This window comes from Mustela nivalis (assembly GCF_964662115.1).
Source record: "Mustela nivalis genome assembly, chromosome: 10".
Lineage (NCBI taxonomy): Eukaryota > Metazoa > Chordata > Mammalia > Carnivora > Mustelidae > Mustela > Mustela nivalis.
In genome coordinates, this window is record NC_139029.1 from 18,801,790 (window position 1) to 18,810,442 (window position 8,653).

The 8,653-nt window shown below is 44.6% G+C and overlaps 1 long non-coding RNA gene across 1 annotated transcript in view; it reads left to right on the forward strand.

Annotated features, from left to right (window-relative positions):
* The window catches only part of LOC309841656, a 963,915-nt gene that overhangs the window by 245,273 nt on the left and 709,989 nt on the right, over positions 1 to 8,653 (forward strand). The gene's annotated exons all lie outside the window — the stretch shown is intronic.

An 8,653-nucleotide genomic window follows, 5' to 3' on the forward strand; every position in this document is an offset into this window, starting at 1 on the left:
ATTTGAAAGTTAAGGGTAGAAAGTGAGTATAGGAAGCAGGCAACCAAACAGGACAGGGAGAGCTCAGTTTGAGTAGAACTGAGGTATTGTCACTGAGAGCTGCTGTGTACTCGAGTATAAACCTGAGCCAGATCCTGACTCTCTGAGCCTCGTTCACTCATCTGTGAAATGTGGATAACACTGTACCTCTTAGCTATGAATAACATGTCTCAGGGTTGTCGTGGAAATTGAAGGAGAAGCATGGAGAACAGTATGACACAGGAGTAGCTGCACACTTGGGCTGTGCTGAGTTTAATGCCGTCAGCACATTCATGTGCCAGGAAATGTGCAAGTGGAGACAAGGAGAGAGGACAGGGAGCCATCCATACAAGACACGATCGTTACAGAGGCCAGTATCGGATGGACTGTCAAAAGAAGAGTGTAGAGAGAGAAGCAGAGCCAGTGAGACCTTGGGCAAGTGACTCAACTTCTCTACACCTTTTGTCTCACCCTGAAAATGGGAGTGATTGTACCACACAGAGAAGTTAGGAGGATTAAATGAGATACTAGATAAGGCACTAGCGCAGCACCTGGCCCGTAGTAAGAACTTGGTGCGTGGCACCTATCCTCTTCCTTCTCTTCCTCCTCATCATCATTAGAGGATGAGAAAATAATAATATTAGGGAAGAGAGAGTTTCAAAAAGAAAGAAATGGTGACCAAAGCCATATGCTGTTAAGGAAAGGATGAGAAGAGCTATTGGATTTAAGGATTAGGGATATTATTCGAGACAGACTCACTGCTGGTCTAGTGCAGGTTTGGGGAGGGAGGCCTGTTCTACTCAATTCATTCAGGGTGCAGGCTCCTTCCATTGTGTGACTCTCCCCTCCTCTAGATGCTCAGAGTCCTCTGCTTTTGGAGAGGTTTTAAGAGGCCAGGCTTGGGAGAAGGGCACATTTCTCACCACCGGCCGGACCTCAGTCACCCACCACATCTAATTGCAAAGGGAGGCCAGGAAGGAGGGCTGCCCGATGAGACACAGAATGCCTGGTGAAATTTGAATTTGGGGTAAACAAATATTTTTTTCAGTAGAATTATGTCTCAAATGTTCCACAGGACATACTAAAAGAGTCTTTGTTGTTTATCTGAAATTCAAATTTCACTGGGCATCCTGTGTTTTTATTTGCTAAATCTGGCAACCCTACTGGAACATGAAGTCTGGATGTGGGTTTAAGAAGAAGAAAAGAGAGATTTTTGTGTGTCGCCGTCTGCCTCAGGCACTCTTTCTGAGCCAGATACCTGTTTTCTCTCTTCTCACAGAGAGAACACACCCCTTCCCAAGGGAGATAGACCCACACCCCATCTAGTGACTATATTCAGCTCCGCGTCAGCTTCCGATATGGTTCCTTATGAATTAAAAAAACAAAATATACAATGATAGACCAAGACTAGCTTCAATACAAACATCGGTCCAGGAAAGGAAAGAATTGGTCCAAAGCAATTCCAAATCCCCGCTGGTCAGACTGACAAAGCCCTCTTCCCTGGCCAGCCGTTCCTTGATTAGATCTTGATTAGCTCTAGGAGGGACTCCTTTATCCAATGTTTTCCACGCCTCCTGGCTGTGCCCTCTGGCCCCTTGACTATCCATGATGGCCACATCCCAGGTGGGCTTTGCAGAGTATGACTTCCTCAGAGAATGTGCTGCTCTCACGGTTCACTTCCTGCTGGTGCAAGCATGGGGGCCTAAAAGTTATTTGATTTTATTTTTTTTAAGTTTTTATTTATTTGACAGAGAAAGATCACAAGTAGGCGGAGGGGGGAAGCAGGCTCCCCTCAGCTCATCGGGCTGAGCAGAGAGCCCGATGCAGGGCTCGATCCCAGGACCCCGAGTTGAAGGGAGAGGCTTAACCCGCTGAGCCACCCAGGTGTCCCCTAAAAGTTATTTTAAATCTTAGCCAGCCAGAGGTACCCATGCACGTGTGGGTGGGCATTAAAATATACATAACATAAAATTTATCATTTAATCAGTTACACCCTAATTGTAAAGTTCAGTGGCATTAGTGTATTCATGTTGTCATGCAATAATCACCCCCATCCATCTCTGGAACATCTTCATCTTCCCAAACTAAAACTTGATACCCAAAAGTAACTCCCCATCCCCCCTACCCCCCCCCAGACTCTAGCAATCATCCTTCTGCTTTGTCTCTATGAATCTGACTACTCTATCATCATCTTTGTCCTTCTGTGATGAGCTTATTTCATTTCACGTAGTGTCTTCAAGGTTCGTCCATATTGTAGCATGTGTCAAAGTGTCCTTTCTTTTTATGGCTGAAATATTCCATTGTGTGAATACACATTTTGTTTACCCATTCATCTGTCAATGGTTATTTTCCTTGTATCTGCCTTTTGACTATTATGAATAATACTGATAGGAACATTGGTAGACAAGTATCTGTTCAAGTCCCTGCTTTCAATTCTTTGGGGTATATACGCAGAATTGGAATTTCTGGATCATATGTTTAATTTTTTTGTTGTGCTGTGTTCTACAGCAGCTGCCCCATTTTACATTCCTACTAGCAATGTCCAAGGGCTCAAATTTCTCCACATCCTCACCAGCACTTGTTTTATTTTTTTAAGTAGGTTTCACACCCAAGATGGGACTTGAACTCACGACCCTGAGATTAAGAGTGCCATGCTCTATGACTGAGCCAGCCAGGCACCCCTGTTTTGTCTTCAATAGTAGCCATGCTAGTGGGGATGAGATTGTATCTCGTTGTCATTTTGATTTGTATTCCCTAATTATCAGTGATGTTGAACATCTTTTCATGTGCTTACTGGCACAGGGAATATTTATCTTGGAGGAAATGTTTATTCAGATCCTTTGCCCATTTTAAAATCAGGTTGCTTGATTTTTGTTGTTGAGTTGCTGGAGTTCTTAATGTATTTTGGATATTAATCAGATGTATGATTTGCAAATGTTTTCTCCCATTCCATAGATTGCCTGGTTGCCTTATCATTCTGGTCATAGTGCCCTTTGACATACAAAAGGTTTTAATTTTGATGAAGTCCAGTTTATCTGTTTTTCTCTTGTTGCCTATACTTCCAGTCTTATATGCAAGATATCATCACCAAATCTGGGATCATGAAGTTTGACTCTTTGTTTACTTCTAAGAGTTTTATGGTTCTAGTTCTTACATTTAGTCTTTTATCCATGGGGGATTAATTTTTATATGTGGTATGAGATAAAAATCTAACTTCATTCTTTTGCATATGGATCTCCAGTTTTCCCAACACCATTTGTCGAAAAGACTCTTCTCCTTATTGACTGGTCTTGGAGCCCTTGTCAGAATTACTTGACCCTCCATGCAAGGGTTTTTTTTCTGGGCTCTTTATTTTATTCCATTGGCCTATATGTCTGTCTTTGTGCCACTACCATACTTTTTTGTTTTGTTTCCTATAGCTTTGTAGCGCATTTTGAAATCAGGAAGTATGAGACCTCCAATTGCATTCTTCTTGTTCAAAATTGTTTTGGCTATTCATGCATCCCTTGAGATTTTATATGAATTTAGGGAGACAAAGCCTCTTTAAAATTTGGGCTCATGGTTTCTCTGATAACACAGTTACCTCAAAACCTTCTTGATGTATAAGTCAGGGTTCTCCAGAGAAACATAACTAATGGGTTGTGTGTGTGTGTATGTGCGCGTGCACGCGCATATATATATGAATGCAGGGGAGATAACTGGCTCGTGATTGTTGAGGCTGGCAAGTCCAAAATCTGCAGGGTAGGCCATGGAGGAGCTGCTATTGCCATTCAAATCTGCTGACAGCATTCCCTCTTTCTCAGAGATGTCGATCTTTTTTTCTATTAAGGCCTTCAACTGATTGGATGAGGCCCACCCACTTTATGGAGAATAATCTGCTTTACTAAAGTCTACTGATTTAAATGTTAATCTCACCTTACGGGGCACCTGGCTGGTTCAGTTGGTGGAGCCTGTGACTCTTGACCTTGGGATCATGAGCTCGAGCCCCCCCATTGGGCTCCTGGAGATGACTTAAAAAATATTTTTTAAAAATGTTAATTAAATGTTAAAAATACCTTCACAAAAACATCTAGAATAGTATTTGACCAAATATCTCTGTACTGTGGCTTAGCCAGACTGGCTGGAAAATTAACACAAGATGTTTCTGCTCTATTTCCTTCCAGTCAGATCCATGTGACACTAACCACCCTCAAGCTCTCTCCTACATGGAATTCTCAAGCTTCTATATTTATTTGCTTTGACACCCCTTACCTCTTTTTTAAAAGGTTTTGTTTATTTAATGAGAGAGAGAAAGAACACAAGTGAGTGTGGGTGGGGGGAGGGGCAGAGGGAGAGGGGAGAGAATCTCAAGCAGAGTCTGGGCTGAGCACAGAACCAGACAGAGGGCTGGATCTCACAACTCTCAGATCACACCCTGAGCTGAAATGAAGAGTTGGATGCTCAGCCAACTGAGCCACCCAGGCGCCCCACCCCTTGCCTCACTCTTTTTAAAAGATTTTATTTACTTATTTGAGAGAGAAAGAGCATAAGCTGGGGGGGCAGGGGAGGTAGTGGACACAGAGGGAAAGGGAGAAGCAGGCTCCTTGCTGAGCAAGGTGCCTGATGTGGGGCTCCATGTGGGGCTCGATCTCAGAGCCCCGGCATCATGACCCAAGTAGAAGGCAAATGCCTCACCAACTGAGCCACCCAGGCGCTGCCCCCCCCCAACTCCCTCTTAATGTAATGATGGCTACACCAAAGTCATGTGAAATAATAAGAAGGAAGGCCACACTCTTCAGCTGATATTCGCCCTAACGGTGTTCACATCTTTCAAGACCTTTTTTTCAGTCTTATACTACTTGTTGTCTAGAAGCAGTCAGCTTTTCTGACTCTGAAAGGCCCATTATTATTTCCCTTCAATCTCTGCTTGAAAAACCAGCTAATTCTCACCTAAGTTCACCTCTTTCTTCAAATGCTTTTCTAAAAGCGCCCGTGTTCATTGGTAGGTTATTGTCCCTCAGCTCTAAACCCACCCTTCTGCTTTCTCCTGTGAGATAGGGGAGCTGGTTGCCTGCTGCACATCACATTTCTGCTTTGTCAGCCGGCTCCATGCGTATAGTGCCGGCTCTATGCATACAGCGCCCCAACAAGGGCCACTAGAGGGAGATAGTGAGTCCGGAGGAGGAAGACCTGCTTCCCTTCTGTTTGTTTCCTTTTCCTGTGAGGTCACTCTAGCAAAGCTCCTTCACCTGGGCAGCGGTGGAGCCTTCCTGCAGCAGCAGTTGAATCCACTTTGCAGAGTTTTTCAACAGTTGGTTTTGCAGACCCAGCTTCAGGGTAAACCAGTCAAAGACATCAGCATCAGCCAAGTGGCACTCCTTCCCCAGCGGTGCTGGTCCTTCTCCACTCTCAGAAACACCAGCACCAGATTTAGAGGTCTTTAGTTTCTGCTCTGTGGAGCCCCTCTTCTAAGTTCCTAAGTTTTCATAATTCCAGATGCTTCCCTTTGTTCTCCTAGCTCTATGAATTATAGATGCCTCCTGCTGTTGCTGTCTCCATGGTATCTCAGAGTTGTCTTTTTACCTTTTCAGTTAGTTAACAGCTTTATACCTAGTTAATTCCTTCAACTATTCTTTATATTAAATTCCCTCTGTCCAATAACTGGTATGGTTTCTGTCTCATTGGCTGGACCCTGACTGATACAGAAGTTAGTACTGGGAAGGGTCGCAGAAAATAGACCTCAAAAGATGGGACTAGGGAATTGGTTTGGTGGTGTCATTGGGTTTCAATGCACTGAGCTCCTTGCCGGTGAGAAACGCAGAGCAACCAATCCACGGCATGCTGTGGAATCATGCTTAATCAAATTATCACCTGCGGTTATTTGGGATGACGTGCCAACTTAGCCAAGTGCCTTGGGGGCCCCAGTGTTGCACTCAACTGTTAGGGCAGTGATGATGACTATGGGGACTTGGTATGACAGGAATGCTTCTGAATGCATTGGAGTTTTTGCACGAAGAAGATGACAAACTTGGGTCTTTAAAACTCTCAACCTATGTCATGGTCAGAGAGTCATAGAGCTTCCAGGATAACCATAAGGGAATCTCTTATTCCTCCTAGCCCCAGATTTACTTGCTACAAATAAAACAAAATATCACACATGTTGCAGAAATACAACAGTTGAATTCGGTCTTTTTTTTTTTTTTTTTAAGGTGTTATCTATTTATTTGACAGAAAGAGAGAGAGCACAAACAGGGAGAGCCGCAGGCAGAGGGAAAAGGAGAAGTAAGTTCCCTGCTGAGCAGAGAGCCTGACATCGGGTTTGATCCCAGGACCCTCCGATTATGACCTGAGCCAAAGACAGATGTTAAGCATCCACTCTCAGAAACACCAGCACCAGATTTAGAGGTCTGAGTTAACCGACTGAGCCACCCAGGTGCCCCTTGATTTCAGTCTTATTAAGTCTTTCTGATGATTGAGGAGGAGCGGGACCCTGAAATTTGGAATGGGCACATCTGGTTTGACTCTGAGTCTCCTCCATTCTGCAGCAGATAGGAAGGGGAGCAAAGATCAGCACCTGAGAATTTTATGAGCCACCTTGTCACTTTCGCTTGAATTCCAGTAGCTGGAATTCAGTCACTTGGTCACACCCATCTGTAAGAGAAGCTGGGAACTGTGGGTGTTGGTGAGAATGAATAGTTTATGTCGCATTACATGGGCTACTAGTGACATTTAAAATAGAAGGTGGGTTTTTTTTTTTTAAGGTTCTATTTTTAAGTAATCTCTACACCCAATGTGGGGCTTTAAGTTACAATGCTGAGACAGAGTTGCACGCTCTACCCACTAAGCCAGGTGGGGCCCCAAAATAGGAGTTTTAGGGGAGTGATGTAGACAGAGGCTAAATTTAAAAAGTAATAAGTGGGGGCGCCTGGGTGGCTTAGTGGGTTAAAGCCTCTGCCTTTGGCTCTGGTCATGATCCCAGAGTCCTGGGATCGAGCCCCGCATCGGCATCGGGCTCTCTGCTCAGCAGGGAGCCTGCTTCCTCCTCTCTCTCTGCCTGCCTCTCTGCCTACTTGTGATCTCTGTCTGTCAAATAAATAAATAAAATCTTTTAAAAAAAAAAGTAATAAGTGAATAGGTGACATGGAGGTGGGAGCTATTCTTTAAATGAGAGAGAGGAAGATAACCCTGCCACTAGAGTGAGGAGGTAGCCACACATGGAATGCTGTTTCTGTTGTTGGTATTTTTGTTTAGTTTTGCTATTTATTTGTTTGTGTTTGTTTTTAAAGATTTATTTATTTATTTGAGAGGGAGAGCATGCATGCCCTTGCACAAGGTAGGAGAGGGGCAGAGGGAGAGAATCTTGGGCAGGCTCCATGCCTAGCGTTGAGCCTAATGTGCGGCTCGATCTCAGGATCCTGAGATCACTGACATGAGCCAAAATCAAGAGTCTAAGGCTTAACCAACTGAGCCACTCAGTGCCCCTGCTTTGTAACTGAGAGAGACTGGAGCGTGTGTTTGCAATCTCTATGTAAAGAGAGAGAGAGAGAGGGCTGGCCATGGGCAGAAAGAGGACCACATCTTTAAGATGAGAGACAAGGATTGATGCAAATAGGGAGAAATTCTGAGGTAGAGAGGAGGGAAGCTGAAATCAAGCAAGATAGTTCGAGTTTCTGTAAAGTGACAAGGCACAAGCAAAGGTTCAGGGTTGCAAAGGAACCCAACTGGGTGGGACAACAGGACTCTACACTGAAACCAGTATGTCCAGTTTTTAACTTTGTTCTACAGCCAAGGAGCAAGACAGGAGGAAACCCACAACATGGATCCCTCCAAGCTGGGGCTCATCAAACCCAGAGTCTTTGGCACCACTGGCATGGCTGGGCAGCCTCTGGTGTGTGTAACCATTAGTGATCCTTGAAGTCACTGTTGTTACCTTTGTATCCTGCTGCATTATGGTTTTGTGCTTTTTTTTAAGGTTGATTTATCCTAGAGAGAGCAAGATGGTGCAGAGGGAGGGGCAGAGGGAGAGAGAGAATCCCAAGCAGACTGCACGCTGAGCAAGCAGACTCCATGACCCTGAGATCATGACCTGAGCTGAAACCAAGAGTCAGATGCTCAACCAACTTACTCACCCAGGAGCCCCTGCCTCATGTATTATGATTTTCTTTCTTTCTCTCTCCTATCCTAGTCTCTCTCTCTTTTCTTACACTTTTCCTTAGGTTTTCCAATAATCCCGATAGGTTCTGTGGTGGACAGGACCTAAGGCAACCCCCAGGGATACCTGCTTCCTGGTCTTCACACGAGGGTGTGTGATCCTCTTTTTGAGTTCAAGTGGGATCTGTGACTTCCTTCTAACCTATAGACTATGGCAAAAGTGATGGGAAAGTTGTCACTCCCACTACATGCATAATAAGTTTCATTATGTGAAACTCAATCTTAGCAGACTGGGACTAGAGACTCTCCTGTGGGCCTGACAAAGTAAGTACGTATGCTGGAGAGGCCCACATGGCAAGAAACTGCCGGAACCCTCAGGAACTGCAGATGGCCCCTGGCCCTGTTTTTGCTGCTCTGCTGACAGCCAGCAAAAACCCCATGCCCTGAGTCATACAGTCAAAAGCAAGTAAATTCTGCCCACAAACGCTGGATGGGCTTGCAGGTG